The 26,336-nt window shown below is 36.3% G+C and overlaps 1 long non-coding RNA gene across 3 annotated transcripts; it reads left to right on the plus strand.

The window, feature by feature from the left end:
* The first annotated feature begins 454 nt into the window (after window positions 1-454).
* On the plus strand, window positions 455-25,378 carry LOC136264741 (uncharacterized). 3 transcript variants are annotated; one of them, XR_010705301.1, is made up of 3 exons: window positions 467-543; window positions 10,617-10,735; window positions 25,163-25,378. It is a non-coding gene; the product is annotated as an uncharacterized lncRNA (long non-coding RNA). The 3 variants fall into 3 exon arrangements; XR_010705299.1 differs by lacking the exon at window positions 25,163-25,378 and adding an exon at window positions 12,858-13,022; XR_010705300.1 differs by lacking the exon at window positions 10,617-10,735 and having other exon boundaries at window positions 455-543.
* Window positions 25,379-26,336: the final 958 nt, after the last annotated feature.

Consider the following 26,336-nt stretch of genomic DNA (forward strand, 5'->3'; position numbering starts at 1 on the left):
GAGCTGGCCCACATGTAGATATGAACAGAAGGCTATAATGTTATATAAGATCATAAACTGCCGGGTTGATATAAATACTGATGATCTCCTTATTCCCAACCCTGACATCTATACCACACTAGAGGACACATAAAAGATTTATGTTACCAATGACAAGGATTAACTCTTACAAATTTTTTTTTCTGTCCACTATCAAAATTTGGAATTCCTTATCCCAGCACATGCTCAACTCTACAGAGATTGAACAATTCAAGCACAACCTAGAGACTATTTAATTAGTAATTATGTGGCTATGATTGTAATTGTACTATTGTTTCTTTTGTGCAGAACACTCTTCTTGAGGTCTGCACAATACAACAAATAATTAACAACTAAGTACTAAAGATAATACAAAATGCGGTCAAAATTACATCATAAATAATAAATTAATTAATTAATAAGTAATTAATTAATTAATTAATGTACTCGAAAACTACAAGGCATACAGACATTATGATTATGATCATGATTACTGAAAACACAGTTACAAACTGATATGTTCAGGTAAGGAAAAACATTACAAATCACATAGATAAGAGTCAGTTATAATTTATCTATAAATACTTGTAGAGATTGGGATTCTATTGTGTCAGTTGGTAAATTGTTCCAATCGCGGATAGATTTGGGGTAGCTAATAGCTAAATTTATAATGATCTGTTCTAGCAAACGGAATCTCAAAGTGGAAGGGGTGGTGGTGGCGGGTGGGATATGTGGTGTTAGTGAAGTAATTTGGGACTGTTAAGACTGATGAGGAGTAAACAATGTTGTAGAAGAGTTTTAATCTAGTCACATATCGTCGGTGTTGAAGTGATGGCCATTGTTACAGTAGATCTGCTAACATAGATGTAACACTACTGTTATATCTGTAGTCCGACTTGACCCAACGAGCAGCACGTCGTTGTACCATTTCTATACTTTGTATCTCCTTCTGCAAGTAGGGGTCCCATACTGCCGATCCATACTCCAACAGTGGTCTCACTATACTGGTGTAGGCTAAACATTTAGGCCACTCCAAGTCATACCTTAGTTTCTGGTCACTCCCAAGCCTACAAATGGATGCGGGCGGGCGGATGATCAGGACTTCAGGACTATAGACTCTACTGTGACAATATACTGTATGGTATTATTATTTGCTCAATTTAGCAAATTCATGTTGATTTTATACTTAACCAACAACATAAGTAGTTGTGCTTCGGCAAAAAATGCACTAGGAAAGTTGTTGATGGATCATGGCTAGCTAGCTATACACTGATGTATAGCATTTAAGTATATATTTATTTATTTATTTAGAATATAGCTACTATAGGAAGTGTTTTGCTCATGTAGCTACTTATGCTTTCCAAGTGAAATAAATGTCTCATTAGCTATGTCAGGAAAGTATTACTATGACTTATAGCTAAGTTGTTCAAATGATCATGATACACAATGAAATTTAACTTCTATTTTCAAATCAGAAATTCTTCATTCAAATGTAAAGTCTTAGCCCACTAGCTATGTGTTTCCAGCCTTCTATTCAGTAACCTTGAGAAAAGTAACTGTCAAAGTTTTGAGTCATTGAGTGCTCCAGACTACTGTTTTTTAGTGATCATCTGGGAATGTTTAAACTATAAGGGTTTCTACTTGCCAATCTAATTTTAGTTATGGAAAAGTTTAAGTTTAAGCTCACCGAATGTTGCCGGCTTTCCATACCCCTGTAGTGTTCAGTGATAAGGAATTTGAAGTTACTAGACTAGTCATTAGAGGACTACATTTGAATTATAAAGTTAAAGCTATGGCCCATCTGCATGGACTAGTAGTTAATGCTACTGAAATTACTTTGGTTACAGAAGCATTAGTAACAGTTATAATCTGAACAGCTATATAATCAAGGACAAAACTAGCTATAGTTAGAAACATTTTATTAGTGTGGCATATATACCTAATATATACCTAATATTAGAGTTAAGAGTAGTGTGACTGCTCTATTGGAATCCCTGAATGCTCTATTAGAGTATATCGATCTTTTGCAGTAAAAAATAAGTGTCTTGCTGGGTCACGTGCACTTAAGCACCTGTAATATTAATAATAGTCCTCATAAACTAGGGTTTCAGGTTTACCATGCGGGCGGGTGACCAGAAACTAAGGTTTGACTTGGTGTGGCCTTAGTTTCTGCAGAACATCTATAAAAGACATGCACTATCCGGTGATAGAATCGCCATTGAATGAAGGCACAAACGTATAGCGCTTACTCATTTTCGTGCTGGTGACTAAAAAGCCGTGTTATTCCATATTACACACACCACAAATGCTTAATTAAGTCGGCCACGCCCTACACAAAACACGAAGGGAGTTCGCACAGCCAGTTGCACAAGACAAGGCTGAAGAGGAAGAAGATTAATAGCGGTATGTTTGTTTGTGCCGTTTATTCTTTTATATTCTTTAACCTGGCTTGCTAGGCTCTGGTTGACTTGGCTGTCTGTAAATGTATTGTAAACAGTGTGGTATGTATTAATGTTTGCTTGTATTGTTTACTTGAATTGTATATTTTGCCTTCACCTGGCTTACTAGGCTCTGGTTGGCTTGGCTGTCTTTCTTCATCTGGCGGCTCACCTAGCTAATGTTAACCTGCCATACTCGTAAAGAGCGTGCTTACAAACAGATTGTTTTACCATCCATTGAGTATTGTTCTGCTATATGGGATCCTTACCAGCAAACATCAATCCACAAGCTAAAAACGATACAACATCGTGCTGCACGGTTTGTATTACATAAACCTTGGAGGAGGAACCATCGAGGGGTCCGTAATGCAGTACTTAGATTTGAGATTTGAGAAATCTTAAGAAAGATTCAAGATTTTGACTGAGATTTGAAAAGATTTTAAGATTTCAGTTATGATTTGAAATACTTTTAAATACTATGTTGTAGTGTTGTGGAGCCGTATTCTGTGCCTGGTATGAGTCGAGGTACGAGTCTACTGAAGAGGCTACTCTTTAGCTATTGCAATACTGCATACTACCAGCAATAGAGCTTAGTATATGTGGCTAATTTGCCTAGTTAAATTGGCGGCTTTTCCCGCTGACACGTAGCAAGTTAGCCTATAGCTAATGGAACTGTTCCCAATGCATTTATACAGTTACCTCACATAGTAAGTAATCATGACTAAGAGCTAGCTCTCCTTGTAGTGATCTCAGTAGTGATGAGAAAATGCCTAGATCTTGAGTTGCACATACTTCATTTGTACTGAGCAACCAAGATAGTGACATAGCAAACTACTTCAGTGCTGGTCACTGTAGCTAAAGCATTCAATCAAATCAAATAGCCCTGCATGCGCACATAAGCTCAGTAAATCTCACAATAGAGTTGGCAAAGCTTAATTATACTATTATTAACTACTACTTTGCGCTAGATTTTCATGCCGCACATGTATAGCTGTATTATAGTACTGTATGCATCAAATAATATGTCTAAAATCATCATGTTTTTCCATGTCCATGCAAGTTGTGTACATTTTAGCTATATCATTATTTAGACATCTCTTGCAACTGCTGACAGTTGGACTACATAATTGTCTCGATAATTGTGTACAGGAACTTCAGCATATCAATGGTGTAGTTGACTTCAGCAAATGTGGAATAATATGATATCAAAGATACCACACAATTAGATTTTACACATAGATTCCACACTTATATATAATATAACTTATAGTGCAACTGTCTTTGAGACTGTCTACCTGAGTTAGCAAAGTGATATGGATATTGACCCATTGAGATATAAATTATTAGCTAGCATGCTTGTTAAAGTTTGTGCGTGTATTGTAAATTGTATGTATATACATACGTACATAAACTCAGCTAAGCGAAGGTATCAGATGCGTTCATGCATTTCAAGGTATCAGATGGTATCAGATGCGTTCATGCGTTCAGCGCAAGTATATCAACTTCCAAGCTGGTAGTGGATAGTTCCTGAGGTTGCTGCTCCATCTCCTGTTATCTTTCACTAAACAATAATAGATGAGATAGTAATTTAATCTGCTCGAATCTGTTCAGCTAAGAGTATGATATCATTTGGACACATTACTTGCTGGCATGGTAGAGTTAAGCTTACACATTACATAGTGCATGTTGCTACATAGCTAATTATAATTGGACTAAGCTTTCATACCTGAGCTTAATGTTGTGGGATGCTGGCACAAGATACCAGTGCAGGAATATTCAAAAGCATGCAAATTCTTTGTAACCAAGATTTCAGAGACTCCAGCCAGCCGTGTTGTGACTTGATCCACAGCCACATACAATCAAGACATGTGCCTATATGGTTATGGAGCCATAGCAGGGATTATTAGTCTTCTCTGTATTCTTCTTGCCAACATGTCTCTGACTCCCTATACTGACAAAGGCTTTCAGTAGCCTTCACAGCTGAGGTCCCATATGAGTGGGATAACAAATTAAACTACATAGCAAATATCACTACTTGTATCACTAAAAGCAGGGGTCCCACATGTGTAGCTAAACTTTTCATTTGCTGCATGAATGTTGGCTAGTCTATATCGAGGTCTATACTATATCTAGAATATAGAGATTGAGATGTGTTGATTGTAATTACTGCATGATGATTTTCAAGAATGTGAATATTGATGAGACGTGCTAGCTACTCCTGATTTAGTTAAAGAGCTCGCTAAAGAGATGTAGCTGTTAGCTATTGGAGTTTTATCTTGGCTATTATGTCAGGAGCAATAATTATGAATCCGTACATGCACCATGCTCACTCTTTTCACAGGTGTGAATTCAGTATGTAGACTCACCTAACAAAGATCCGAGTCAGGGTCACTAACTAGCTTGTCCCAACGAGTTCGTCAAGTAGCTAAAGGCGTTGAGAAGAAGAAACAACCTCGGGAACAACTGGCTATATCTCTGGCAATATACGTAGACTGAAAGAACCCAATAATCGCACAGTACACGTGGACGAACAGGCCTAGGTGCAAGACAGCCGCAAGAATACGTGTTAACAACAAGAGCTTGAGTAAAATATCCAAACGTTTACTGAAATTTACTAAGAAGAAGATTAAGATTTGATTGTTGTAGTCTCAGATTCAAAGATTTCAGCGAGATTTTAAAGATTGTAAAAGATTGTCACGAAGAGTAGGAAGATTTTAAAGATTCCATGGATTTTAATGGATTGTGCAGATTTCACAGAGATTCAGAGATTTGAGAAGATTCTTTTAGATTGCATGGGGATTCCAAGAGATTTGAATCTCGGATAAGTTAGATTTAAAGCGTGGCGGACCCCTCGGGAACCATAAAGACAGTATAACTGACATGCTAATAAGATTGAAATGGCAATCCCGTGAGAATCGTAGAAGACACTCATGTTTAATTCTGTTATTTAAGTTTGTAAACAAGATGATACACATTCCTACCCAGTATTTGCCAGCGCCACCCCCCCAAACAACTATTACAGTATTGTGTATCTCCTAATATGTATGCATATAGTGTGCACCCATCACTGTGCTATTTCCACACCACTGATGAACCCCATTTGACTACCAATGATCTCTAGTTAACGCTGTGCTGTATATTGGCTAGCTACATAGCTGAATATTTTCCATCTTCGGTGATACTGCCAATAATGTATTTGCTGTATACAATACTACAACAATGTATAGCTCTCTCCTGTATGTTTTGTATGCATATACTGTGTACACATCACTGTGCCATTGCCACACCAATAATGTACCAGCACTTACTGTAGCTACTGGTGGCATCTAGTTACGATGCCACTGTTGTGTTATATCTGTCACTATTGTGACAAAGGTTGATTTGGGACCATGATTATTTTAATCGTGCCTTCACCACCTATTGTAAATGCATCACTTATGTTTATTATATGTACTACTGTGTATATATGTGTATATATCTTTTCCACCCACACACACTGTGATGACCATGCATACACTGTTTTTACATGCCCTATTAGTAGATTGTCGCATTGGTGGTTGTACTTGGTTGTGTGTGGGCATCAATGTTATTTTGTCTACTTATTGCAATAGTTGCACATTCCATTTGTTATAATTATTAGCTGTGTATATTTTGTGGAAATGTGGTTTCCATATTTAGAATTGCGATAAATTTAAATTAAGTTCGTGGAATTATACAGTTATCACATGTCTATTATTATTATTATTTCTAGGCCCGGGGCACAGCTGTACCCAATATAAAGACGAGTTGTGCAATTCAAACCATGTTGATGGCTATATTGATGAAGCAAAGTATATTATTATAGTGTAAAAGTAATTATAAAAATTAAAACATGGGAATAGATATTGCTGAAAAAAGTAAAGAAACAAGAGTCAAACAAGCCAGCATGTTAAACACACAGAGATCTCTACTTGGACTCAATGGATATGGTAGCAACTAAGGTAAAAACAGTAGTTTCTCCATGCAAATAGTACTGAGAATGCTTCTGTATAAATGTTTATTTGAGTACAAATAGGGATCTTTGTGTGTTCAACTTGCTGGCTTGTTTGACTCTTGTTTCTTTACTTTTTTCAGTGATCTCTATTCCCATGTTTTAATTTTTAAAATTACTTTTACACTAGTTTGTTTACTTTTCATAAATCCATTTATGGATAGCTAACATGATAATAAGATGTGCTGGTGGTGTTTGATATTACACAGAACTAAACATGTATATCAAAGTCAGTCACATACAGTAGTTGTTAAGCAGTCAGTTAATATTATCAGAGTTAGCAAACACCAGTGTATTGTTTCCTTACTATTGAATGTACCTTGTACTATATAGCTCTGACATATCCAACTATAGGCAGTGTACAGCATGCTCTAGTCAGCAATAGTATGGCTTCAGATTTATCATATAGACATGCATACTTGTGCAGTTATGTGATCACAGTAAGTCAAGTGTGTAGTGGTACACAACAACATTGTTGCTCTGGCATGAACTTAAAATATTGTGGTTAAACATAGGTAATGATATTGGGTTTCCAAATGAATGTGTTAACATGAATAGATTGGATATTTATTAACACAATTAACACATTGGTTGCCCTTGCAGAAACTAAATCAGAAGAGCAATGGAAAAGTGAGCCTACAAGAAGCAAAATTGCTTGAGAATGGGTGTTATCATTGTAATATGCATTAAAAAATAGGTCATGGACGTAAAGAAAGATATAGGAAGGAAAGTTATGTAGTTTTATCCGCAAACAGTACTCACATTTTGCTCTAGCCCTGTGAGAAAAAATAAGAATAATATTTATTATTATTATTATTACTATTATTGTAGTACAGGAATAATATAACAGGCACTAGGCCTGTAATAGTCCTGATCCTAAGATTCTATACACGACAGAAAATAAAACTTGGGTATCATATTTAATGGTTTGGTAAAAGTGTCGCATCTTGTCTTAAATAATGATAAAGTTGGTGCTGTAACAACTTCCTTTGGTAGCTAGGTGGTTCCAACAGTTTATCACTCTGACTAAAAACATTTGCCCTGACATCATTAAGTATTTGTTGTTTATAAAGTTTGAAAGGATAACCCTTAGTTCTTGGTAAAACATCTATTATGAAAACTGAGATTGATCCAAGTTGAAATAATAATAATAATAATAATAATTACATAACCAAGTAATAAGAATAATACTTTTTTCGTCAAAATACGTCATAAATAATTAAATAATGTACGGCTAAACCACTGCACATAAAAATATACACTCACCGGCAATGAAATAAGTAATACACGAAGGGAAAAACTAAAATGGATTCATCTCTACTTGCTGTAATTACGAAGTTTACTATTCCAAATAACGCTGTCCAATAAACAAACAAAATTACTTTACGGTAAGAGTCCCTAGCAATGAACTCGTACAACCGGTTGATAAACGGGTTGTAGCTTATAGCAACCGACTAGTTGATATGCACTGCGCGTTTAACCGGGCATTAGATACTACTTGCAATCTGAGGAGCTCAGTGAAAAGACATTTCGAGTTAAAGGAATTGTTAGTTGATGGATTCCACACATCGAGATTTAGTGGGCATGTCACGTGCGTAAGGAACTCTGCCAGTTAAAGCCAAGTGTAATTTTACTCGTCCAGTTAGGACAGCGACTGAAGGAGCTGGGAGAAACGACACAAGAAGGTTTACAGCTGAAAAAGTGTTGTAAATTGAGTAGGAAAGGGTCCAAGAGAACATATAAGAGGAATGTCAAGCATATTGGATATTTAAGTAGAGCAATAAAAAGTAAAAAGATATCTTGATAGAGCAGCTTATTTGTTTTAGTGTTCCTTGTAGGGACCCGCCGATTATGCTGGCATAATTTTGAGCATAATAGGTACCTAAAAGCATTGAGCATAATGCCAGCATAATAGGTTAAATATTTGTACGATAGTGTAAACTCTTGCTGGAAAAATGACAATTGCAAAATAAGATCGGTATTCTCTAATAGAGCAGTCAGTAACTCTAATAGAACAATTATCAAACTGACTGTTCTATTAGAGTATATCGATCTTGTCTCTTACAGGCAGGCATGCAGCAAGAATTTATTATTTGTGTTCCAGCCACTCATTTTTTTCTTTCTATATAGTGTTAAACTAGTAGCAAAGCATATGAACTAAGGCATGAACATTGAGCATAATCGAGCATAATAGGTAAATATTGAGCATTAATTTAAGCATAATAGGTGAATTTTTGAGCAGTGCAGTGTAGCATAATAGGTAAAATTATGAGCATAATCGGCGGGTCCCTAGTTCCTTGCTTCACTAAATAATGTGAAAAGTGATTTTCCAATGATATAACTTTTTTTTTTATTTCCAGTAAAGTTGATTCGCACTTTTGACTATCTCTAGCGTTGAAGGCTGTAATGAATTTCAACATGTTTACCGCTTCATTTTATTGGTCATTGTGTACTGCATACAGTTTTATTATTATTATTATTATTATACAGGAATTTAAAAAAGGCAAAGCCTATAAATCCTGATCCTATTTTACAATAAATCTATGCTAAACATAATGTCATTGTTCAAGTTGTCAAACAACTTCTTGGATTCATCAGTTGATTGAGCCTCCACAATACTACTAGGAAGGGAGTTCCAGTTGTTCACTACACGGTGAGAAAAATAATTCTGTCGAACCTCTCTAAAAGCAAATTGCTTGAACAGTTTGCAAGAGTGCCCTCTAATTGCTGTCCATGCTCTTGTAAAAAAAGTAGTTTCATTCACATTTAGATGTCCATTTAATATGTTGTAGGTCATGATCATGTCCCCACGAAGTCTCCGATACTTTAAAGTTGGTAATTTGAGGCATTTTAGACGTTCTTCATAAGGTAGATATTTGATAGATGGTACCAGCCTTGTTGCATATCTTTGGACCTTTTCAATTGCATCTTCGTCCACTTTGTAATTAGGACCCCATATGATGTTGCTATACTCAAGACATGGTCTTACGATAGACTTGTATAAGTAAGAAAAGGTTTGAGGACTTAAGTTAATAAAGCACTTACATTATTGACTGTAGAAACTAGTCTGCCTTTCTATAGGGTAAGGGTCTGGTCACTCTGACATTCAAAATTTGTGATGTAACACTCTTAAAACTGGTAATGCTGCCTAATCCATATGGAAAAAAATCTTGTTTATGTTAATCCATATGGAAAGAATCTTTGGTTCTCTTTGGATAGCAGCTGTTCGCTGATGTTTTTCGAGAACTACTCACTTTATGTGGCTGTTGCATGTGCCATTCTTGCTGACATCAGGGCAGGAATTTTGAAAAGGAGTTTCCACTACAGCTAAGTGACTGTTATATTAGAATAGTTTATATTGTCTGACTGCTTTATTAGAGTATCTCGATCTTTTCACCAAAATCATAATTCAGAACAATGCTACAAGTGTTGCTATCATGTGAAAAACTGTTATTTAACTAAGATAAAAGTTTAAAATGTGTCCTGTTCCACGACAGATTCCAGATTCTGGAACCCTGAAGTTTCTCAATTTCTTAATGTTTCAAGTACAGTCCCTGCTGACATTATTGTGACATCCAAAGGGGTTTACTCCCCTCCGTACGTCCCTGCTGACATTATTGTGACATCATTGTTTAATGACACCTCAAAAGTGACCAGACCCTCTCTCTATGCAGAGGGACAGACTAGATAGAAACACTATTAACATCTGTAACGTTATAACCATGCTAAATTTCTAGGCCAAACTATTAGTGTTTCTTTTTCATGTACTCATAAGTTAGACTCTAAATTGATGATGTTCTATGAGAATACAAAGTGTGGATTCTAAAGAATTTTTCTAAAAAAAATTGACATCTGTTTTTCATTTCAACACCATTGTGCAGTGGCATAGCCAGACTTTGCCATGTCTGGGCACTGGGTGGGCAAGTCATATTCAGCCATGCAACACATATACACATGCCTATCTTCATATGGACATCAGTACAACATTTCAAAGAATAGTGTTATGCATTATGTAACACTACTGTATGCAAAATGACTAATATAACCTTGAGGACCCTAACTAGCTATTGGCCTGCTTAACCCATATATACATCTGAATGTGTCTTTATATAGTTTATACCTGACTATAGGAAGAAACTTGAAAACACGAGGTGTTTTAATGCTCTTTACACATGATAAATATGCCCTGCCACTAGACTGGAAACAAAGAAACAACTGTTGATTGAACAAGTTGACCACACCATTTGAGGTATCACTAAGTAGTATCCACATTGCTAGATGGGTGTTAATGTCTCAAATAACTTCCTCTATTCTCTGATCAGAGTTTGGACCACACCAAATGTTACATAACTTATTCCAAATGTAAACTGTCCAACCCACTACTGGTAGTTTGAGCTGTGTTATTTATTCTTGTATAATAGTTAAGTACACTAGACCCCCAGTTATCCAACCCTCATTTATCCGTACCCTCGTTCATCCAAAATTGGTAACGACTGCTTTATTAGAGTATTTTGAGTACAAATGTATGTCTATTAGAGTATTTCAACAGAGCTCTGGATATAAATGTATAGACTTCAGTTTTATAAACAATTGATTTATCTGAACACTTTTACCATTGTCTGAGACGTATTGGGTTTCAGATAACCAAGGGTCCACTGTACCTTCATCATATTTGACTGGTTAATAGCCACGGCTCTTACAATAGCTGCCCCCAGATAGTGGCCACTCTACAGCCTAGAATTATTGTCATAAGAGTTGCCCTCGGATAAGAGCCACATCTTGTATCTGAATATGCTGGTACAAGTGTTGATAAGACCATGTTTGGAGCAGAAACCAGGCAAAGGAGTTGTTTTAAGCCAGGAAATAACGTTTTTGAGAGACGTTTAAATGAGTGATACCGTTGAAGGATGACCGAACAAGGCCAGTCACTTGTGAATCCATAAAGACACCATGAGCTGCTGCCACACAAGCCCATAGTAGCTGCCTTCACATAGTAGCCGCAGGATTTTCTTTGCTGAAAGTTGTAGTAGCCTCAGCTATAACCGGTCAAATGTAGTATTTGTTTTAACAACTAAATAATCCATAATTGCTGAATTGCAGCATGTGTGGTTTCTTTTACATTCAACAGAAGAGTCACTCTAATACAGTAGGGAGACAGAAGTAGTTGTTACTTGCTAATAGTCAGCCTCATGTTGAGTCTAGTGTTAAAAAAATTCTGGATAGTATGTTTCCTGCTTTTCTGTAAAGTTTCCCTAATAGAGCAGTCACTCTTACACAACAGTAAAATAAGTACTGTATACAGTAAACTGCTGATATCACCCTCAGATTCAACCCCAATGGTCTAATTTTCCAACATTGTCTTAGGGGTAGGGGTGGGGTGCATGGCCTACTAGGAACCACACTAAGGTATGCCTTCTGTGCTTTAGTATTTATGTAGCTAGCCTAAAGTCTATCAGTTCTTCTACTGAATTTTACTTGCATTGGAATTAGCAGCAATGAGAAGGTATGTACACTGGAGAAGTGATTGTCAGCTCACTTATTGTACAGTATGATAGTACTGTTATCGTACTGTATAGTAGGGACCACAAAGGCATGGGTGTGGCCCATCCAAAAACCATCCTCACTTTTCCCAAACGATGATGTAGCAGTATTGGTTAGGTAAAACTAAGCCCAAACATACCTTCAGACTGACCCAACAAGTTGCTACGGAATTTGAAAAAAATCTTTAACAGAATATCTACTCTTCTACTCTGTGTGTGTCTGCAAATAAATCTCGGGGTAAACTACGCTATATACGTGGTGTCCCACCCGTTAGTTTACTGTTACATTTCTTACAGGGTAAAATGGTATATCAGTCTTCTTCCTGTGGTGAAATGACGTACAGTGTTAGCTCCCTTGATTATCTGAACACTTGGTTATCCGAACAGCAGAATTGAGTTCTCTTTTGTTTATGATGTATGTTCTATTAGAGTATTTGAGCTCTGCATACAAATGTATGGGGTTTGATTATCTGAACATGTCTTGGTCCCAAGGGGGTTGGATAACACTGTATTACCCTGTGATTAATGATTATTTGGAATAACACAGTTACTTTGTTTATGCGAAATGGTAGCTTGAAACAGCCCTTGAATAGCCATACTTCTATCCATTCACTAGCCAGAATAAAATCCATTGGCAAAAATGATGTAGTGTTGTTTAAGTTGTGCTACTCATTCTTGTGCAGTAGCTGAGTAATTTCATCAGTCAGTCAGACTTTTTTTATTCAGAATAATATGTCCCTGAAAGGTTCCCTATACTATACATGTAACTGTATTAATTTTGTTGAATATCAGATGTGGGAATAAGCAGTTTCATGTATTCTTGTTTTGTAGCAAGATAAATAAATAGAATACCTGTCTCAAGTTACTATTAATGGATAAAGATAAACACTTGAAAAATTATTTTTGTATATTGTCAACTGTTACGTGCTTTTATGTACCATATTTTTAGTATATAGCATCAAAATTCCACTTAAACAAATGTCGATTAATGTTAGGTCGTTAAGTGGGTGGTTTTCTTTGTTTTTGGTCTTCAAAAAACTCTGCCCTACTTGCAGGCTAAAAGTTGCTCTTATGGCGTTGCAAACTGACACTACATCTACATTCTTGTGGCATAATCAGGGCTATGGGGACAAGGTAGAGAGGCCACCATCAATTGTGATACAAGCAGCTGATGCAATAGGACCTTGACTATCCAAACCTTGACAGGTGTTTGGATAATGGAGGTCCTACTGTACTTATGATGCATCACAGTTAGACAAAGCAGCCACAGGTTGTTTAATACGCTAACAAATGTACTTGGTTATGTGTGACCCGAGGTCCTAGTAAGATGAACAAAATGGCTGAAAATGACAGATTTCAGATCTTTAAAAAGTACTTTTATCAAGTCCTTTAGACTTCATCTTTGCTAATGGACCTAAACTTCTTCCAAATTAACTTCTAAGGCTCCTTTTGGGGTTGGAAAAGGTTTGTAAGGTGGAGTGTTCTATTAGGATTTTGGAAAAACATAGGCGATCTCTATTATGGACCACTACCGTGGTTCATGATATTGCAGGGTGAACGCCTAACTTTACCATTAGAGTAGTAATCTACATAATAATTTGGAATTATGTTCAAGGAATCTATAGCAAATACTGGCAGAACTTAAACTGGCTATATAAAAGAGTTGTACAACTACTTGATTGAAAGGATGAACTGTGCCTGGAAAACATTATTATTACTAGGCCCGGGGCACATACAACCAAGTACAACCACCAATGGGGCAATCTACAAATGGGGCATGTACAACAGTTAGGCACCAGCCTATTATGCTGGCATAATTTTGAGCATAATAGGTGCCCGAAAGCATCAAGCATAATGCTAGCATAATAGGCAGAATAATTATGTCATATTTTAAGCAAACATGTGTGCCACTTAAAAGGTGGACAGAATAATTGATGGCAGTGTAGTATTATAGTTATTTGACACGACTATTGTTATCGTTTACAATGCAGCCAAATTCTTAATGCACAATGAGCATTTACTTTTACATTTAACCAGTTATTCATAAGCCAAAGTTTATCATTATCCATTAGAAAGTAATAAAACATGAGAACTGCAGAAAAAATTGAGCATAATAGGCAAACAGTTTGAGCACTGCAGCATAGCATAATAGGCAAAATTAAAAGCATAATAGGCTGGTGTCTAACAACAATGCATGACCAGCACAGTGTGTGTGGATGGAAAAGATACACAGACAGTAAACTTAAGTGATATATGCAATTACAATAACAGTTTCTAGTGAAATACCCTGCTTCTTTTATCATTGATGTCTGCTCTTGGAAACTTCAGCAGCTATGCGTGTAAGCTGGGCTATATGTCCTAAAGTGATAACATGATATACTACAAGATGAAATATAGGAGATACACAATACAGGAGATACAGTGCAGATGATACACAATGCTGTATGCAAGCCAACAAGGGAGACAGCCAAGCCACCCATAAGCCAGGAGACTGCTAGGTGAAGGGAAAATGTACAATACAAGAAAACATTAAAACATACCATGCTCTTTACAATACATTTACAAACACTAGAGGTAGCCTATTGAGCCAACTATAGAGTCTAGCAAGCCAGGTGGAAGTACAAAACAATACAAATAAACATACCACTATTAATCTTTTTCGTGGTATTGTGCAGCTGGCATGGTGAACCTCCTTTGTGTTGTTGTGTTGGGCATAGCCGCCTTAATTACTTGCCTTTACATGGAGCACATCCGCTGGCAGCTGGCATGACGACTTGAGACTTGGTGTACCAGCTGGCAACAATTCCAAAAACAAATGATCAGTAGTTCGTTCATCTAGATTGATGTTTGAATCCGCCTGGTCGGTTAACTGCATTGTAGTGGGCGTCACGTGCTAGCTGTTTTAATCGGCGTTAAATAGAATAGTCATACGGTTTCTATCACCTCCACGAAAACATTCGCCCATTATACGATTGTCTCTTCATACAACATGGATTCTATTCCTGGTGAGTGCAAAGCCTTAGGCCTTGTAATTTTCTCAAACATTATTAATTTTATTATTAATTATATTTTATATTAATGACATGTTTTTAACCGCATTTCGCATTATCTTTAGTACTTGGTTGTATAATTATTATTAATGAGAAAAAATTACTTGGCAGCACATAACTGTCAAGCTAGGCCGCACACCTTTAAGGGGGCCGTATCCTGTTGTTCTCCATAAATCATCAAGATTCTTCTTAAATAATGCTACCGTTGATGCAAAAATGACATCTGCTGGAAGAGAATTCCACAAACTCACTACTCTGTTGGTGGAAAAATTATGCCTCGCTAGCAATCAAGATTGAAATTTAAAGAGTTTGGGGTGATGACCTCTGGTGGTATCCGTAGTAACCATTCAATTACTTGTAGGCCTCTCGATTAGATCTCCCCTTTGATATCTACAGTACAGTGAAAGTTTCTCTAGATGAATTCCATACGATAAATCAAATAAACTTGGTAATAACTTGGTGGCAGGTCTCTGTATATTTTTCGTTAAGTAAGGGCTCCAGACCTGGATGCAATACTCCAAGTGAGGTCTGACATACATTTTATACAAAAATGTCAACAAGTCAACAGAATAAGTTTAAAGGACCTTCTTAGTAAACCAAGAACTTGCATAGCTTTTGCTGCAACCTTCTGACACTGTAGAGATGGTTTCAAGTCTTTAGTGCACCAAATACCAAGATCTTTTTCTTCTTGTACTTCTGTGATTTCAAAGGGTAAGTTGGTGGAACTGTCAGTGGCGTAGTCAGAATTTTTGCCATGCCAGGGCACTGGGTGGGCAAACCTTCAACCATGCAACACACATACACAAGTCTATCTTCATAATTATGGACATCAATAGACCATTTTAAAAACGTGTATGCATCACTACGTATACTTTAATTACCTACACCACTGTATGCATGACCAATGTTCTTTAACCTTACTCTAAGTGAATGCTAGCTATTGGCCTTCTTATTCCATATACACATCTCCGTCTATGGTCTTAATTCTAGACTTGGAAGAAACCTTAATTAAAGCACGGGGCGCTTATGGTATTGTATGACGTGATGATTGTGCTCTTCCAGTGCCACAGCCTAAAATAAAAGAAAACAATTGCTGACTGAATAAGCATTCCATACCGTTTGAACTATCACTTAGTAGTATCTACGTGGCTAGGCAGGTGCTAATGCCTCAAATATCTCGCCTTATTCTCCGATTCGAATTTTGACTGCACCAATAGTTACACAAGTTAATCCAATTGTTAACTCTCCATCCCACTATACTGGAAGAGTTAATAATAATCCTTGTCCTTCAATCCTTGTTACAATACTGCATGGTTTTTTTTGTAATCACATGATCTCGCTTCTATTTATTACCTCCCATTATTTGTACACAATGGAGTTACTCAAAGGGAAAATCCCTTGGATAATCCCATCTCTATCCATTGACTATATAGTCAGAAGAGAAGACATTGGTGAAAATAACACGGTTAGTCGGTTATGTTATTTACCGGTACTTTTGTACAATAATGGAGTAGTTCACCTTAAATAGTCTGATGCCAGGGCAATGCCCTGGCTTGCCCGGGTTTGGCTACGCCACTGGAAACTGTCCAGCATAGAGTAGGTGAACAGAGCAGAGTTACCAATCCGTGTCAGCTTGCATTTAGCTATATTGAACCGAAGCAATCATATGTAACACCACTGCAACAATCGGTCAGTATCACTTTGCAGTGCAGCCTAAGGTGATCATCAAAGCTCTGAATATAGTTATGCCCACCTAAAAACAATGGAGATCAATAGATTCATTGGAAAACTTCCTAGAAGCCCACTAAAAGCTACAGTAAATGAATACCTACTGAAGAAATATGCACTAAACACAGTTTTAACTGCACTACATTCTTTTTATCAAGTTTCCAATAGTCACACAGGACTTCTAATACAGAAAAATTTAACCTCCAAATTAACTCTAAATGCATTGTGGTAAAATTTACACAGTTCATAGAAATGATCAATTTATTACTCAATAGACAACCTTTAGCATAGACATGTGATAGTTGTATAATTCCCCGAAACTTAATTACAACTAAATATGGAAACCACATTTCCACAAAATATACACAACTAATAACCAATGTAATGTGCAACTATTGCACAAAATAATTAATGCCAGCTGTACCCAATATAAAGACAGATTGTGCAATTCAAACCATGGCCTTAGCGACTATGATATAAATTGGTCTGCTGAAGCTAGTCGATGGCTATAATGATGAAGCAAATAAAGTATATTAATTATTGCAGGGTGAACACCAAACTACACCATTAAAGTAGTAATCTACATAATAATTTGGAATTACGTATGTTCATGGAAGCTATAACAAATACTGGCCAGGGGTTAATCTAGGGGGGGGCGGGGGGGGCACAGGCCCCCTCTGGGTTAGCTATTGCCCCCCCTAGGTTTATACCTAAAGCCTTGAGAAATGGAAAGGTTTAATTGATCCCAAAGTTGTATAATCCAATGGTCAATATTCAATGGCATCACAGTAAAATTTCACCAAAATTGAGTATATTTACACCTAAATTTTCAAAATTTTCCTGGGGGAGCATGCCCCCAGACCTCCCTAGAATCCGAAGCGACTTACTTCGCCCCCTCTAGGTTAATATTCTGGGTTGAGCCCTGCTGGCAGAACTTAAACTGGCTATATAAAAGAGTTGTACAACTACTTGATTGAAAGGTTGAACTTTGCCTGTAAAATATAAAAAGCTGTGTATAATTTATTAGTATCACGCCAATCACGGTGAATATAACCATGTAAACAAGTTATGTGTATATAAAAATAAGACAATGTGACGTGCATTTCCAGGAATTATATAACCTGGAAGTAGGAAACTAGAAGTGGTTTGTATACATGGAATTGCTCTTGTAAAAATTTAATTTGTTTACATCAGGGAATTATTAAAAGTGTTAGTATAATTCACTTAGTCATCTACGCAGAACTGACAGTTAGGCCACTCCAAGAAAATTCATTATTTCCCGCCCACATGCAAATTCTCTTCCACATGGTTTATTCATTATGCTATAAACCGAACATTTTCATTATTTAGCTATCATGTAAATGTGTAGCAGTTGTATACAGGCACTACTACGCACTATATTTCTAGCAATAACCTTAATCATTATCAGTCATAATCCATGGAACATTTCAACTTGGAGCTTTTATACTGTATCTCATGCCCTTAGTTTAGTTCTAATAGCTGTTGTGTGGATCATAGATTTAAAAATTAGTAGCATAAGGCTATAATGAATAATTAACTGCCCGCCCGCCCGCACAGTTTTGAGATCAACGAAATGGGACAATGGATTTTCTTGGAGTAACCTAATAATATAGCTATGAACACTTAGAAGCTATTGTTCCTGGTATGTGGCAATGATTAGACAAAATGTTCAATTGTGTGCAGTCCTTAAGGCCACTTCAAGAAAATTCCTTGTTTCCCATTTTATTGACATCAAAAATACATGTGGGCGGGAGGTTCATTATCCATTATTCATTATAATTATAGATAACTATTTCCACTTATTTTTTGAAATTCACAGGTAAGAATATAGTAGAAATATTTAAACTAAGAATCTAAACAGTGAAAAGATAGCTAAATGGGTTTTCTGAATGCTAAACTAGTTACTGCTATGCAATCACAGGATATATAATGAACAAAATGTTCAGTTGACAGCAACAATGAATGACCATGCGGGAAGAGAATCTGCATGTGGGCGGGAAATGGGAAACAATGAATTTTCTTGGAATGGCCTAAAATTTAATTTAATAATATATGTTCGTATCAAGACACACGATGGTGTGTCGTGCGGCCAAGTACAGCCTGTGCAGGCGTGCGACAAGCAAGTGTGTTATTTTACAGGAACCAAGAAAATGCAGTTTCATGCATCCGTAGCTCGATAGTGCCTTACCGGAAATTAACCATGTCTACTGTGGAAACTCCCTCGGGGTGGGGTATCTCCTGTTTCAAATTTGAGTTGAATCTGCCTAGCCATCACAGAGATTTGCGCCTTCAAAGTTCATCTTAGTTTCTTCATGTTTTTCTTCTTCTTTTCGCTCCACTTAGAAAAATTGATACAACTCGCAATGCTTTAATCAATTTTCTTCAAATTTGGAGGACAGAAAGATTAAGAATGTAACGTAGCACATACAGTATACAGTCCAATTCCATACACATCAGATAAAGGGACTTATGCACGTTTTTGAAAAACGCAATTACAGTGATTTTTTGTCATGGCTACAGGGTAACTGCTTGAATGAATGACTTGAAAATCAGTCTGTACATGGAGTAACCATCATAGTGCAAACCTTTTATGGTTTCAAAGAAATTGCACTAACAGTATGCTAACCATGTGTAACAAGCGCAAGGTTGAGTTTTGATTAGAAAAAGTACAGTATTACTTGCACGGCTAGCTACCAGGAAAACTAGTTAATGAAATCAGCTGAAGTAAAGGTACATTAATTATTTAAGAACTGCCTTTCAGTGGTTTACAAGAAATCAGAATAAAAGCCAATGTGAAAGTTGACTAGAACCGAGATACTTTAATAGTGCAGTCACTCTATTAGAACATTCAGCTACATATTAAGTCACTCTATTAGGATGTTTAGTTACAATCAAGTCGCTATGTAGAGAGTTCAACTACAAACAAGTCAGCCTGTAGAGAGTTCAGCCACAATCAAGTCACCATGCAGAGAGTTCAGTTACAATCATGTTAGACTACCATGTTGGTAGGGAATTGGCCTAGTGATTGAGATGTTCCACATTCAATGCCTGAGCAGTACTGTTCTTTCCTTGAACAAAAAAAAATGCTCCAGCCACCTAGCTGTTAAACTGGGAACATATTGTATATGTACACTTCAGGGCACAGCTGAAAAACCGCCTTGGCTGATGCTGTCATCCCTGTAAAAATAAAATCTATACAAAACCAAACTGTGAAAAAAGGGTGTGGCCCCAAAAAATCCAGGGTGGAAAAGATGTGAAATCAAAGGTGGCAGCCAAGAAATGACTGTGATGGTAGGTAAATGGAAAAAAAATTTATAATGGCAATTCAAGTGAATTTGTGTTGCCTTCTAGGATTCGGCACCAAATTCACCTAAATTGTCGTTATTAAAATTTTTGCTATTAACCTACCATCACAGTCATTTCTTGGACGCCACCTTTGATTTCACATCTTTTCACCCAATCCTTTTTGGGGTTGCACCCTTTTTACACGGCTTGGCTGGTTTCGTATAGATATCACTTCTTTTTGTATTTGTATACTCCAAAGCCAGCCTGTGGGCAGCTTTGGAGTTTCTTTTACTTGTGTTTGTTTTTCTTTACTGCAGAAAGGAAGAAGACATCAAGACCTGAATTCTCTGGACACTTTTTTATGATTTTTTTTCTACAAAAATTAATACTGTATGAAAATTATCACATGTCCTCTCTCCTTAAAGGTAGACTACCTTGTAGCAAAAATCTCTACAGCTGTAGCTGGATTTTCTTCAGTTGTAGCTGAATTACCTACAAGGTGACTTGTTTGTAACTGAACAAAAAAAAGTATTGGCATCAATATTAATTTTATTTATTTATTAAGTCTTTTCAGTGCAAAAAGGTACAAATGTACAGAGGTGTGCATGTAACAAATAATTGATTTGGTAATGCTCTGATGGAACACTGTGCCAGTGCCCAAAAACAAAAGTAATTATAATAATTATATTAGTTCTATTTATGTAAGAATTACAGTAAGTAAACCTACTAAATAGATTAGATTATAAGTTACTAATATAGCTACAGGTGATCAAAGTTCATGACAGGTTGACTGTTGACACAACTACCACAAGGACAAAAGTAATGGAATTTATGTGGGTCATTGGAACTGAAGTGTGTGATAAAATGATTCCAGAAAAAAATTTTAATACATCTTTTAATAGTGTCTGCAGGTAAACTAATATTGATGATTGGCAAGGAGTTCCAAAGTCAACAAATTCAATTAAAATAAAAATGACGCTCTCTAGATATGTTATGGTGAAGCTTGACTGAGTTAGATCTTGTGATACTCTGGGAGAAAGATATATATGAATTGATGTCAAAGCTTGGGGTTGGATTTTTCAGACAGTTGATGAAAAACATTATATCTGATATTTCGAAGATATACATTAAGGGAAATAAATTTAGATGGTAGCTAAGTATTATTTCTTTGGCTTTGTGTGTGTGCATGTATAATTATTTTCGGTGTTGTACCTATAGTTGTATTTGTGTTTTGTACACTTCTTCTTTTGCTCATAGGGTTCCACTGAAAATCGGTATTTGGTTACTGAGTGGACCCTCTGTTTAAAAATTACAATTACAATTACAACTCTCTACAGGGGGACTTGATTGTAGCTGAATGCTCTACAGGGTGATTTGTTTGTAGCTGAACTCTCCACAGGTTGATTTATTTGTAGCTGAACTCTCTACAGGGTTACTTGATCATAGTTGAACTCTCTACAGGATGATTTGATTGTAGCTGATCATTCTAATAGAGTGACTTATTACGTAGCTGAATATTCTATTAGGGTGACTGCGCTATTGGATAGGGTCCGCAAACCGAAAAATTACCTTTCACTATCAATTCCCCTATGCTCCCCATTGCTAGATCCACCATGAAACCAGAGGCTCGATTGTTGCATATACATTGAAAGTCACTCTGTAGAGAGTTCAGCTATATATACAAACAAGTTACCTTGTAGAGATTTCTGCTACAAGCCAGCCAACCTGTAGGAGAGAGGGCATGCATGATAAGTTTCATATGCATACATTGTTAACTGTTTTTTGTAAACAAATGCATCATTATAAAAATATCCACAGAATTCAGCTCTTGATCTCTTCCTCCTTTCTGCAGTTAAGAAAAGGACAAGTAAAAGAAGCTCTAAAGCTGGCCACACGTCGGCTTTGGAGTATATAAATACAAAAAGAAGTGATATCTGTACCAAAACAGCCAAGCTGTGAAAAGGGTGAGGTCCCCAAAAAGCCAGGATGAAGTGAAATCAAACAGAAATAGCTGTGGTGGTAGGTTAATGGAAAAAAACTATAATAACAACAATTCAGGTGAATTTGGTGCTGAATGCTAGTGAAACTTGGAGAAGGCAACACAAATTCACCTGAATTGTCATTATTAAAGTTTTTCCCAATATCCTACCATCACAGTTACTTTAATTTCTTGGCTGCCACCTTTAATTTCACATCTTTTTTCACCCTGGCTTTTTGGGACCACACCCTTTTTTCACAGTTTAGCTGTTTTTGTATAGTTTAAATGGCTGTTCAGAATATCAATATGAAATTAGGACAAACATAATGTTATTGGCTTGATATTTTGAAGCATTTCAGAGATATGGTGAATTTACTGTCTGATACATTACAAACTAGAGTTCTGTGTGAGATTAAGTGAAACAAATGGTAACAAATCACTTTGTTGGCAAATAATTCTATTTCTACCATACAAAATACATGATAGAAGATTTCTGATACTTAAATCAAGTGTCATTTTCTTCATTAAATACTGTCTAAAGACTTAGTTTACCAACACCATCACCTGAACAGATCACCTAGTTTGTAAGTTAATAGTATTGGTGTCTCGTGCATGTGAAATTACTACATGGTCTGATATAATCATCCATATAAGAAGCTTCGGGTGTGAAAACTTCACAGCAAAAAAGCTTAATATACAGTTTCTTTATCCAAATGTGCTAAGACACGTTTTGCTAGTACAAAGCAGTGGCAACAGTGATCCCCGTCATGATCAATTGCAACTCCTGATATACCAGATGTGCAGTTTGTATATAATCCCTGAGCAATCAACAGTTGTTGTTAAGATCTCACACGTATACCTCTATATACAGTACACATACATGCATAGCACATACAAAAGGAATCACAGAAATTAAAAGGGTACCGTAATATAACAAAAGAGGTCATGGTCACATATACTTATAGATACAGGAACTTGTGAAAATTTATTCCTCACACAATGACTGAAGTAGGAACATCCACTATTACAGGTATATCTACAGGAGGCATAGCTATAGGTGACCTCTTTTTGCATTACCTTTTGTTTCTTTGGTCACTAATCAAACTTAAATTCATTTATTTGCTCTTTGTAACGTAAGTATGACTGATCAAGCCATGCATACTGTATCAAAAGAATGATTCCAGATGTATCACAATTTATTTTTCATCTCAGTGTGTCCCCAACTATCAATTACAGAAAAGTGAAGTGGCTATTCATTACAGTTCATTTTCACCTATGCATATAAATGCAAAAGCATGGTGGAGACTAAAAAGTCAAGCCTGTAACATCATCAGCTACAATGGAATCATGCTTGTTTCAAACAGTCAGTCAATTAACCAGTACAAAATTCTGTTTCAATCTATTAAATTTGTAGAAGCTTTGAAATGATCTTGGGGAAATAATCATGTTTGAGCTTCAATAGCTACCTGTATACACACAACATTTCCAAACCACATACAAAACTGGTTTTCAGTTTAACATTTTTGGAAGCAAAGGACCACCTTTGTGATCCCCTTTTACCCCTTGGTCCTATAAATAATGATTAATGTGGTTTCTAGCTATCAAATGATTACTATAGTATATTCACGTTGAGCTGAATCCTCAAAAATATTTAATAACTCATGGATGCAATTACACACAATCTTGAAATTTGGCTCATTTGTAGTACTGCTTGTAATGACCCACTAAAAATATTTCAAAATCTTTTTGTTTAAATGTTTGACAGCCAATCAAAATTTTCACAGTACATTTCCTATGGGGAAGCCATATAAGTACAGCATCCATTACAGCCTTTTCCCGAACTTGTAATGAAGCCAAACCGTACATGATGTTGTTGACACCTTTGCCGTTACCAATAATCATCTGGTTGGCTGAAATGTTAACTCTGTTGAGAAAAAATCCACTTTTAATTTTTAGCTGTTTTTCAGGATTCAGCTCAATGTGAACATACTATCATGTACACATGTACGTACTGTATATACAGTAGCAATTTACAGTACATATATTCACATGTATAGATACTGTAGCATGTGTATTCATAGTGCAAACAGATTACCACAATTTACATCACTACCAAGACTTCATTATTTATATAGGAGAGAGTATCTACATAACTGCCAGTATAGCCTGTACAACACCCTATGCAAAGTTCAACTTCAAATTAATATGTCTAGTGGTAATGGAAAACTGTTGATTAGTAGTGATATAAGTCTTTATTCTGATAATGAGCTGGGGTGTTACTTTACACTTCAGGGTGTTTGATGTGTACATTGAAGTTAGGTAGTCTCCCCCACATAAATGTTACAAACTCTTGTTAATACAGGTGAAATAATAAGTAGTATGTGATGGACCTCTTACTTGACACATGCTTGAGTGGATACAGGCCCCATTTTCCAATACACTTCCATCGTTGAAGAAGCATACACTCTCACAAGATTACTGAAGTGATCGCAACTAACATTCCGACCACAGATGTGATATTCCATACAGCCTGAATTGTGGAAAAAATACATTCCGGGGCAAATGTCGAAACCCCACACCCTTTCACGCTTGTCATAATTCTTTGAACTATACAAAACATGAACAGAAATGCTGACTGTATGTAATAAAGCAAAGACGTTTTAAACTTGTCAGATTTGTGTTTATCCTGATTACTGTTTTGGTTATCCATGTGACTTGATTTCAGGGGTGTGTCCTTCCACGTTAAATACATTCATGGTGACAAGTTTAAGGCTAAGTATATTACCAAGATTATGGTAGTAAATGCAGCTTCCCAATAAGTGTATCAGCACTGCTCACAATATTATGCAGAATTAACAGTCCTGCTATATTTTTTAGTTTTAAAAATGTTTAGCATTGTTTCTAGTAGAGTTTGCTTCTACCTTAAGCAGTTTACAGAATTTTGGAGACACTTACTGTACTATACCCAATCTGGTCCTTGCATTTGAAATCTGTATATTGGCACAGGTGTTGACCACTTTGATAGACCTGCACAAATCATTTCTGGATATAGTTGATCTGCAACGATTTCCTAGCAACTGTTAAGCTACCAGCCTGATGTCAAAGTGGGTAACAGAGAACTATATTCATCACAGCAGGTACAGGATCCATGGTTAAGAAGAATGGTCTAGAGCTCACCATGCAGAGACCACATAAACAACGATGACATAAATTGGTGCTATTGTATTTTATGTACAATTAATTGCCCAGTGTATTTTTAATGTTTAATGAGTTTATCTACTCTCTTTGAATGCTAGAATAAGTTCTCAACTTACTGTAGTAGGGGTACACAACTTTTGGAGGTCCTACTGAGATATTCATTCACTCAGAAACTATTCACTGAGCAAACGCAACTGGAGTACTCTCCAGGTGCTCTCTCTGTGAATGATTCACCTTTCTCTCTCTTGTAACTATAGTATATGCATGTTCTTCCATAGCTACTATTTTTGCATACTTTCTTTGTCACAGAACCTTGACTATGCATATGACAAACTTAACATAGCTACTGCCCACAAAGCATTACACTGTCAGTGACTGAAGGTGCATCAATTTCTGTCATAATTACATACAAGATGTTCCCATAAACTACGCAACTCAGAGCTTTATCTACTTTTTTAATATTATTCTTACAACTAGCACAAGGAGCTTTAGCCATAACTGAAAATTCTGAAGTCTTGACACTGACTAGCACTTCTACTTGTACAACAAATTTTATCACTGGCTAATGTGGCTATTCATTATGACAAGAACTCTAAACTAGGAACTAAACAACTCACTGTGAAAAAGGTGGGATGTAAGATGGTATTTCCAGTGGCTTATTGAATACAAATAAGCCTTAATATAAACCTTGTAGTATATTCATGTTATACTTGCATACTATACTATTACATACATGGTTTCAGTTTATTTACCACATTACCTAAAATAGCTTATATTGAATACAATGCCCAAGCTATACCATCACATATATGGTCTCAGTATGTTTAACACATTAACTAAAGCCTTACATGTGATTGTTAGTATACTACAGGTTATATCAAGCTTTTTTGTATTCAATAAGCCACTGGAAATACCATCTTATATCCCTCTTTTATCACAGTGACTGTAAACTATTCTTACACTGAAATCTTGAAGAAATCTCACTTGAGTTTACAAAATCTCTATCCTCCAGAGACTAGAGAGAGTCTTTTAGCAATCTCTGGCTCAGTG

This window comes from Dysidea avara, chromosome 1 (assembly GCF_963678975.1).
Source record: "Dysidea avara chromosome 1, odDysAvar1.4, whole genome shotgun sequence".
In the NCBI taxonomy this organism is placed as follows: Eukaryota; Metazoa; Porifera; class Demospongiae; order Dictyoceratida; family Dysideidae; genus Dysidea; species Dysidea avara.